We start from the raw sequence: 9,581 nt of genomic DNA, 5'->3' as shown, positions 1-9,581 counted from the left end.
TCTATGGAAAGAGAGATGAGATTATCTTGTTTCATCTAAGTTCAGAAAGCAAGGACATGCTCAAATACTAATGGGGACATGTGAAAAGGACATAGGAGCCAGCTTGAAGGGAATCCCATTGACCAAATCTGGGAGAATTTGAGCATCCAAAAAGAACAATGATGGGAAATAATTATAACACACTGAATTAAAAAAAAAATCCATGAATCCATAGTAAAAATCAGGTGTGGGGGAAAATAAGTATGAGTATGGGAGAAAGGCACCTTTTACAGAAGAATAGATATCACAGGATGAGTTCCCTAGGAAACAGACTAGAGAAAGGAGATTTGTATGCAAGACATTTACTGGGGAAGGCTTCTAGGATGGGGGACTTAGAAGAGCAGGACTAGCAGAGGGGGGAGGTGAACTGTGATGTCATCATCGCAGGATCAATAGCTGTTTTCAGGAGGAGCTCTGGAGTTGAGATGACCCAACAGAGTTAGCCCAAGTCGGGGCGAGTGGCCTGAGCCTTTGTATTCCCTCCCACCGGTGTTTGAGATGAGGGCTGCCTTGGGGGAGTGGCATAACCATGAGGAAGGGAGTTTCTTCCCACTGAGGGTAATTCCTGGGAAGGGCTCAGCTGAGAACCCTCAGCAGGGAACAGGCTGAGGAGCTGGAGGAATGAGTGGCCCAGTCCCGAAGGGGGAGAATCAGGAAAGCACACCATCGCTTCTGCCAGGGCCAGTAATAAATATAGAAGGAGTCATAGAATTAGAACATCAGTTTTGCAAATTTCAGTGTAATAAGTGACCCGGGCAAGGACCCTCAGTGCATGGATGATCAATGCTGAAACCATTAGGTAAAAGGTTTGGGGGAAACAAAATGTTCATGTGGTCTGGTCTGGAAGTTTCTCCTCTCTTTTTAATTTAATTTAATTGCTTTTTAATTATAAAGGGGAAGAAAGTGCCTTTACAGTGGAGAGATCTGACAGACATCATCTTAACCAAGGGGTCAAATTTAATTTTACCAATAATGGGACAAACTGAACTCCTAGGCCTCTTGGTGTGGTGCAATGGGAAGTACATAGCTTCATCTACCTTGCATTTTTGTTCAACATTTCTAACCTTTTCTAATCATGAAGAAACAATGAGACAAACCTAGTATAGGGATATTCTTCAAGACAATTGGCCTGGATTCATCAAAAAGGTCAATGTTAAAACTCATAGACACAGACAATAGTTTAGAGGTTACCAGAGGGAATAGGGGAAGGTAAAAAAAAGTAAAGGACGTCAAATACATGGTGACCGAAGATTTGACTTTGGGTAGTGAACACACAATGCAATATACTGATGATGTATTATAGAATTGTACACTTGAAACCTATAGGATTTTATTCACCAATGTCACCCCCAATAACTTTAATTTTAAAAAATGGTTTTGAAATGTCAGAGTTTTGAAAGACAAAAATGGTGGGAAATGTCTTAGCTCAGGGGCTGACAAACTACAGTTCATGGGTCAAATCTGGCCGACCTCCAGTACTTGTAAATAAAATTTTATTGACTCACATCCACAGCCATTTGTTTACATTTTGTCTATGGCTGCTTTCACACTATAACAGTGGAGCTGAGTAATTGAAACAGAGCTATCTGTTTCACAGAAAAAGACCTATCTGGCACTTCACAGAAAACGTTTGCCAATCCCTGCTTTAGATTAAACATGTCTAAAGGGACAAGACAATCAGCTGCAAATACGATGCTGAAACTTGATTGGATCCTGGATTTTTTTAAAAAAAGCTATAAAGGAAAATTTTGGGACTATTGGAGAAAATTCAAATATGAACTCGATGTTAAATGAATTTTTTTAATCTATGTGAAATCTCTTGTGTATATTATAATGTCCGAAGGACATTATAAGAGTCCTTCCCCTTAGAAGATACATGCTGATGTAATCAGGAGTTAACTGTCAAGATGTCTGCAACACATTGTCAAATGGGTTGGCCAAAGAAAAACCAATCTCTCTCTCTTAATCTCTCTCCACTGTCTCTATAAAGAGAGATCCAACAAACGTGGCAGGTAGTTAAAACTGGTGAATCCAGATAAAGGTTATATGGTGTTTATTGTAGTACTCGTTTGCCTTCTTAGTTTTGAGATTTTTTTCCAAAATAAAAAATGGGGGAAATTAATGAAAGAAACTTTCTTAATCCTAATTCTTAATCTAGTTCCAGAGGTCAGTTTTTAGGCTGCTTGAAGCCGTTCATTTAATTGTTTCAAAATCTGAGGATGAAAACATTTGAGATTAATTTCCTGAGTCCCTCTGACACGCACTTTGCGTTCCTGTAGACAGAACAATAATTTTTGTTCAAGAGGAAAGAGCCAGGTGCTTGCAGCCTGGGTGAGGTCCAGGCGACACCAACCAGTTGGCTGAAAGGGAAGGCTACCATAACTGAAAAACAACCAGTTACACACTGGTACCACGAGAGAGGAGGTGACCTCTCCTTTTAGTTCCTAACGCTTGGTATTGAACTTTAAGCAATGGAAGTTTCCAAATTAAAAACAGTGGAAAGGGTGTGACTACACAGGAACATGGTACTGCATTCAAGTCCCAGCCTGGCCACGTTCTGGTAGCTGCACGTATCTGATGACAACCACCCGTCCCACAGCTGATATTCATGGGATGTTGGCCAGGTCCAGGTCTAAGAACTTCACCAATAGGAATCCATTGAATTCCTACAGGACTGGGAGGTGAGCTGTCAGGACTGGGAGGTGAGCTGTCAGGTCACTCTCATTTTACAGAGGAAGGAAGAGTCCAGAAGCCTTAAGAGCTGGCCCAGAGTCTTGCAGCTGGTGGGTGAAACAGCTAGGATTTGCCAGGCTGTGTCCCCCTGGAGCTCCTACATGTCACTCCTGTACCATTCCGATGTGGCCTTAAGGAGAGGAGTTATGGTGAAAGGCAGCTGGCTGGTGGCTGGGTTTTGAGCAGAGGCCAGTCCCTATGCCCATCGACCTTTAACACCGTCAGGCAGATCACGCTCTGTGTTACCCGTAGTGGTCACCCTACGATTGGACCATTCCAGATACGGTATCTGCAAGGACAACCCCAATCCACAACAGGGGAGATCCTTTATAAGGAATGAAATAGAAGTCCATCAAATTCCATTCTGGGTGGCAGGAGGGCCAGCCAGCAGGTCCTCGCGAGCTGGCCTTTCCACCGGGGGTATGTGCCTGCACCAATTCCTCCTGAACATCTGGGTGCTTTCTCATCTCCCACCAACCCCACTGATGACGGGAAGAGAGTCCCCAGGGTGGCTATCACGTCAGCTCAGCCAGAGAGGCTCCCTGCGCCGGCTGTGGGGGCAGGAACCAGAGAGTCTCAGGGAGGGAGGGAGTGAGCTCAGGGAAAGACCACACACTTGACTTTGTCAACTTGAAGTCAGACCCCCCCAAACCTCTTTATTAGCCTTTTGTGGGTAACAGCCAGCACAGGGGTGTGACCCTGACTTAGAAGGACACTGGGACTAGTTTCTCGGATTTTGGGGGCTGCTCTGAGGTTGGGTGCCGATCAGGCCAGGGGCTGTGGAGGGCTGCAGACACCCCTGCCACGGTTACCTAGCTCAGTGCCTCTCCGTGGCAGACACACACACACGGTAGTTCCTCTCTTTGAGTCAGGTTGTACTAGGATGCCGCGTTTCCCTGGGCAATGCCACTCTTCTGGAGTATGCACAATTCCCAGACTGCCCAACCCGGCGAGGTTCCTTGAATTTGAAACACAAGAGAGGGAGTCAGCTTGTCCCCTCAGAGTGCTTCATGACACTTCTCTTGTCCCGTCAAGCATAAAGGTGACCCTTCTCTCAGTTCGCTCCTCCAAGGGCCTTGAAAACTCATTTCAGGATGTCATGGCTCCTTTTTTCCAGTCTTAGAAAGATGCGATGTGTATTTTTGCACATAGCTATGAAAGTCAAAACAGGATTCATTATGCTGGGGATTGAGGAAGAGTTTTGCAACTCACCCCAAAGGAGAAGTATTGGCTTTCTCAGCTTCCCCCTGACTACGGGGATTGATGACTCCACCACCTTGGTGATGAGTAGGACATGGAAACTAAAATAGATCATCTCGCAGGGAAGAGGGTGAAAGCACTGAAGGCTCTCAGCTTCTCTCCCTTCTCGGCTGAAGGGCTGACAGGTGAAGGCTGAATGCTGATTGGCAAAGCCTCCCTGTGGAAAATAATGTCGTTTAGAGGCCCAGGTGCAAGTCCTGTAGGCGGGGAGCGTGGCCACAATCCTAGAGGCAGCCTCCTGTGTGGACCACACTGTGCTGGGGGTCCAGCCTGGGGAGGAGGCGGTGTGTGGGCAGTTGGTCCAAGCCTTCTCTGTTCACTTTAGGGCCGTCCAAGCCCCACCTATTCCTCTGCAGCTTTTGTGGCTGGGGACTGTGGCTAGAGGGCAGGTCTGGGAAGGGACTCTACAGAGAAAGGAAAAATGAAGAAGAAAAGTGAAAAAGAATAAAACAGGGGTGGGGGACAGGCATTGAGAGGAGCATGGAAGAGTGGGGAGAAGGAAGGTGGACCCAGAGGGCTGGCCGTTGGAGACGTTTGTGGAGGCTCAGTATCAATCCAGCTCTATTCTAAGCACTTCTACCAGAGCTAAGCAGATCCTTAGTTCATCTGACAGCTCTGGTGGTGTGAGAAAGTGCCCTCAGACCTCTGACTGGGGGAGTAGTTGACCACTGCGCTCTGTCCTGGCTCCCCATCCAGTGAGGAGTGTGGCAGGAACACTGGGACAAGTCCATTCCCAGCAGACATCAGCAGTGGCTTTGGCTCCATGACACCCAGTGGCATTGCCCAAACTGTCCTTCCCTCTCTCCAGCACGGGGGATACACGTGCATGGTGGTCTGAAGGCCCACCCACCCAGAGCACCCTCATGGAGCTTCCCTCTTCCACTTCTGCAGACAGAAAATCCACCCCTCCATGGTGTTAAGCCACGGCCACTGCCCTCTACAAAGCTTACCCTTCTTTTTGCCCCTGGGAAGCTATGTGTGTGTGTGTGTGTGTGTGTGTGTGTGTGTGTGTGTGGTACTTGGGGACTCTTCTCTGCCCCACTCACTCCTGGCTGTACAGCTCTCAGGACAAGAAGAGTGACAATGTCACAATGTTGATGGTGGCATAAAGACCACTAGTGCTGGTGGCCTTTTGAGGAGATGGAAAGAAGGAAAGGCACACTGGCAAAGGTGATCCCCATGTCCTCTCTCAGGCTGTGGCCTCAGACTGGGAAGGCCTGGGGATGAGTGGTCATAAGGTCAGGGCTGGGGACTGAGGCAGGAGGTTCCGGTTTGCAGGAGGTCACCGTCAGCAGTGGAGTGAATGGAGGCTGCTCAGCGTGACAGCAGGGCCGGGCTGTTTGTGAGAGGCCCCGGGGATGCAGGACAGCAGGGAGAGGGCCACTCTGGGCTGGCTGTGAAGGGCGGGCATGGAGGGACTTCAGCTGCTGTGCCCTGTGCCTCTGCGACGGCTCCTCCATCACCCCATCCACACTTGACACACCAGACTCTTACCAGGCCCACCTGTGAGATTCTTCCAGCCTTCTTGGTCTCTGAGGCTGCAACCACAGTGCCCACATTGCCTCATTCTTCTGCCCGAAACCTCCCTCCTTTGACCTGGGGTGGCCCTGAGGCTCTGCCATGCCCCCAGCCATACTGTCCTTCTTTTCTCTCATTCCTTCTTTTTCAATCTATTCACATCTACCCAATACCCAGTTTGTACCAGGCTCTAGGGGACATGGAAAGTCATGGGGAATTTTCACCTAATTTTTTTTCTGGTTCCACCTTTCAAACACCTTCAGCATTGGTACAGAGGAGAGTTGCCCCTTTCTTGTCCTTCTAGACCCTAAAACGATACCTTGGTCAGGAGGAGGGAGTGGGGTGAGGAGCCAGGCGGTCAGGAATTTTGGACTTTGGTGGCTCTCAGAGAGGGAGGCCCTGCCCCTGCCTTCTGCCAGAGCCCCGGAGATGCTGCAGCACCATGACCATCTGTGAGGTCCAGGGGTACAGGGGACCCATGCCCTGCTCCCTGAGCAGAGTCCTGGGAAGGGGCAAGAGCCTGGGGAAGGAGTGCATCTAGGCAGACGGAGCTATAACCAGCGTTACGGGAGGCCAGCTCTCTGGTGGGCTGCGGCATAAACGCAGCAGAGTGAATTCTGGGCCCGTGTTGTGGCGTGGAGAAATGAGGAACCTCCATACTGTTCGTCAGAGCGGCTGCACCAGTGTCCATTCCCACCAACAGTGCACAGGGGTCCCCTTTTCTCCACATCCTTGCCAGCACTTATCAAATCTTGTCTTTTGATAATAGCCATTTTAACAGTTGTGAGGGGATAACTCATTATTGTTTTGTTTGTATTTCCCTGATGGTTAGTAACGCTGAGCACCTTCTCATGTACTTGTTGGCCATCGTATGTCTTCTTTGGAAAAGTGTCTATTCGGGTCCTTTGTCCATGTTTCCATTGGTTACTCACTACTTTTCTTGCTGCATTCATTTCATGCCAGTAACAACCTTTATTACTTGATTCCTGCTTTTCACGTTTTGAATAGTGCCTGTTGAATTTCCCCAGCACATATCACTAAACACAGAAGTTATACATTTCCAAGGGCCCACTCATGCTGACGCCGGAGCAGAATAACGTCCTCACGCTCTCCACCCTTCATATTCTGATCAGCAGAACTGTGTTCATGAAAATGTGTATAAAACTTCAGGTGCCTCCCCGTAAGCCCCAAGGCGGGTACAACTCTGCCCATGCAGCGTAGGCATTCTGGGATATCACCACAGGCTACGTGTCCTCGCCCCATTCTACTTTCCTGAAAAGGGAAGAGAACTGAGGGCCTGTGAGCAACTTCCTAGACACTAGAATAAAGGCCACCTGTGTCCCCATGGACCAGACAGTGGCAAGATGGCCTTGGGACCTTGCTCGTCTCCCTGAAGACTCTATGAAGTCAGAGATGACAGGTCCAGTGGCTGACACATCTGCAGGACTTGGAAGGAGGAAGGAGTGTGTGGGGCAGGTGGTCCCTTAGCCTGGTGGCCATAGGTGGCCAGGGCTAGGGGAGTGGAGCTTCCCAAAAGACTGAGGTGGAGAACCCAGGCTCCTCGTGTCTCCTAAGTCTCCTTCACATCACACTGAGGGTCTGCACAGAGAGTTTTGAATTGTCCTCTTTTGCCAGTAAAGGGACAAGAGATTGTAGAGTCTCAGTTTTTCATTGCTGCAAAGGTATCATTCCGAGACCAAACATTTCAAAACCCTTCTTTTGTAAAGTTTTGGTACTGTCTTACTGGGTCATACCTCTTCGGCTAAAATACCTGCGTGCCTTTAGAAAGTAGCCCAGTGGCGTGTGACAAGTACTCCAAAGAACAGCCGTTGGCATCAGCTGCATCAGCTGCTATTTAGTTCCCAGCCCGTGTGTACCTGCCTGTTCTCTGAGTAACGATGAACTGACACAGTGTGTTTCTTCTCCCTCGGATCACCCTACGTTGCTGACCGCGGTAAACGTGTTGGAACTAAGAGCCAATTTCTCGACTTGTAGGTTTGAACAGAGCATCTGGCTAGCAGCTTCTGGGCAGCCCCTTCTAAAATTTCATTAAAATGCTAATCGATACAGAGGAAAAGATGAAAATGCGCAGTAATACCACAGACTAAGACCTAAGACCGAAAACAACCTTGACAGAATTGGGCAGGAACCTGCACTTAGAACAAGGTAGGGTCATTTTTAAAAGAGAAACCACTGTGAGGTTTGCCTTATGAAACAGGAAAATAGTAAATATTTGTAACATGTATGACAGACAAAAGATTCTTATATTTCTTCTATTATGAGCTCTTAAAATCAATCTTAAAATGTGAAATATGACCAATAAACATGTGCAAAGACACCAAGAGGCAACTCACACAAACATATAAGTTAATTCACTCAGTCAGTGTTTGTTGAGTTCCTACTATGTGACAAGCACCATTTGAGGCATGGTGGGTCTGGTCTTTACATGCCAATATGGAAGATAAATAAGAAACAGACAAATATATAATACAAGGTCATGTAGAGAAAAAAGTAAGAAAACAAAGCCAGGAATAAGGATAGGGAGTGAGGGTGGTGATGAGGTCTATATCCTCGATGGGGTGATTTGTGAAGGCCTATCTGTGGAGGTGACATTGAAGCAGAGGCTGAGTGAAGTGGCAGGGTGAGCCAAGCACAGATCTGGTAAAAGAGCCTCCAAGGCAGAGGAAGGAACAAGTGCAAATGGCCTGTGGTAGGGAAGAGTTCAGTTTGTGTTAGGAACAGCTAAGAGGACTGTGTTGGCCAAATGGAGCGTGGGAGGAAAGTCTTAGGATACAGGACTGGGAAAGGAGGCAAGGGCTGGACCACGTAGGACCTCCTAGATCCTCGTAGAAAGTTTGGGTTCATTCTAAGGGAGGTGGGAGCTGCTGGGTGGTTTCGAGTGGAGGAGACATTACCGGACTAGAGTACAAAGAGGACCTCCTGGGGGCAGTGCAGTGAATGGATAGTGGTGTGAAGGCAGAGAGAGGAGTGCAGAGATGGCCAGGGGACAGAGGGTAATGTATTGGATGAAGGGGCCGTGATGGAAGTAATGAGACTTGATCTGGTACAGGTGTCATTTTGTAAACAATACTGGCTGGGACTTGCTGGTGTGTTAGAAATGGGATGTGGAAGAAAGAAGGGCGTCCTCCCCCCAAGGGTTTTTGACCAGAGCAGCTAGAAGAATGGAGTTTTCATTTCCTGAGACTGAAGACTGCAGAGTTTTGTGATGAGTGCTGGGAGATGCTTATTGTTTGGCCAAGGGAAATTGTTAGGGAATTGAATATACATGTCTGGACTGAAAGAAAATGGACGTTGTCAGTACAGAGAGTGTGTCTAAAGCTTTGTGCCTGGCTGACTCTCCAGGGGAGTGAGTGTCGATAGAGAGGACACAGAGCTCTGGAGACCGAGCCTTGGGGCTCTTGATGGCTTAAGGTCAGGGAGGCGCAAAGGAACTAGCGAAGGAGACTGTGAAAGAGCATCCAGTGAGGGGGTCGGAGAACTAGGAGACAGTGAGGTACCTCCAGCACCAAATCAACGTTGTCACCTTCTGTGGATGGGTCAGGTAAGGTGGGCCTGATGATGGGCCATCACATTTAGCCACATAGAGAGCATTGGTGACAAGAGTGTGTCTGAGGGAGTGGTGAGAAGAAAGTTCAAGAGAGAGTGGGGGACGGCCCAAGGAACTGAAGAAAACACTTTTGAGTATCTCTAAATGGAGTAGAGACCTGGGACAGAAGCTGGAGAAGATGTGGATGGTAACTGAGAATTATCCAGCAGAGAGGAGAAATTGTGCAGAAGAGGAGACAAATGCAGGAATACAGTCTTGGGGAGTTAGGAGGGGGTGACTTCTAGTGCACAAGTGGAGGGTTGGTTTTAGGCAAGAGCAGGGACAATTAATTCTTCCATCGGACCAGGAGCCAAGGAAGAGTGTGTGGGCACAGCTGCAGGTAGGTGTGTGGGGGGAGCCTGTGGAAATTCTTTTCTGGTGAATTTCCAGAAATGCCAATATGGAAGATATTTTCACCTCCTAT

This window comes from Rhinolophus ferrumequinum, chromosome 17 (assembly GCF_004115265.2).
Source record: "Rhinolophus ferrumequinum isolate MPI-CBG mRhiFer1 chromosome 17, mRhiFer1_v1.p, whole genome shotgun sequence".
NCBI lineage: Eukaryota > Metazoa > Chordata > Mammalia > Chiroptera > Rhinolophidae > Rhinolophus > Rhinolophus ferrumequinum.
The sequence above is the reverse complement of the archived record's forward strand: the minus strand, read 5'-3'. Positions refer to the sequence as shown.